The sequence below is a fragment of the Acomys minous genome (assembly GCF_964271855.1).
Source record: "Acomys minous genome assembly, chromosome: 8".
NCBI lineage: Eukaryota > Metazoa > Chordata > Mammalia > Rodentia > Muridae > Acomys > Acomys minous.
In genome coordinates this window covers 60,854,002-60,854,800 of record NC_140489.1, presented here as the reverse complement: position 1 = coordinate 60,854,800, position 799 = coordinate 60,854,002, and positions in this window count along the sequence as shown.

Here is a 799-nt window from a genome sequence, read left to right as displayed (position 1 = left end):
GAGAGGAGGCCCCGCCTTGACCTCAACGTCATGGCCCCGCCCCCGGGACAGCCCTCCTTCGGGGCCCTTCCTCCTGTACTGGTGCTGAGGGTGCATCTAGGCGCTGAGCTCCACGCTAACCTGTGTGTGACCCAAGAAAGAGCTGGAATGTTAGTTTATGCTTTCTATTTACATAATTGTTTTGCATAAAGTCCCCTTACAGACTTGAAAACCTGGATCTCAAGTCTGAGATGCACATGAACCTAACCGCACAGTTTACTGTCACTTTCTGAGCAGTTAAACGTTGACGTTGAGGTAGCTTTGCCTAGTGTCTTTCCTTCCTCCCTTTTCCTCTTCTTTTTGACCTGGGTCAGGTGATTCCAACCCCTGAGAGTGAAATGAATCCAGTTTTAACTGAAACTGATACATTCCCCCTTGATTCCACCTATGTGCCAGGCTGGTGTGCATCCCTGAGGAGAGGGGAGAGGTGTTGCGGGAAGGGAGGGCCACTGCCAAACTCTACAAAACGTTGTATTTTGCCCTGCATGAGGTGTTCATGCTCATGTTCATTACTTGAGCTTTTCACTAAAAAGTTCTGAAATTCTACCTCAAAATCACTCATGTGCCTCCCAAAAGATACACTATGTTCCAGGCCTCTCTGCTTTTGCCATAAACAACTGGGCATGCCAGGGAGTACTAGGCAGTGCCTAAAAGCCTTAAATATCTACCGGTAAGCTGGTGGCTATACGGATTTATGCCATTTCTTTCCAAGTGTGTGTGTGTGTGTGTGTGTGTGTGAGTGAGAGAGAGAGAGAGAGAG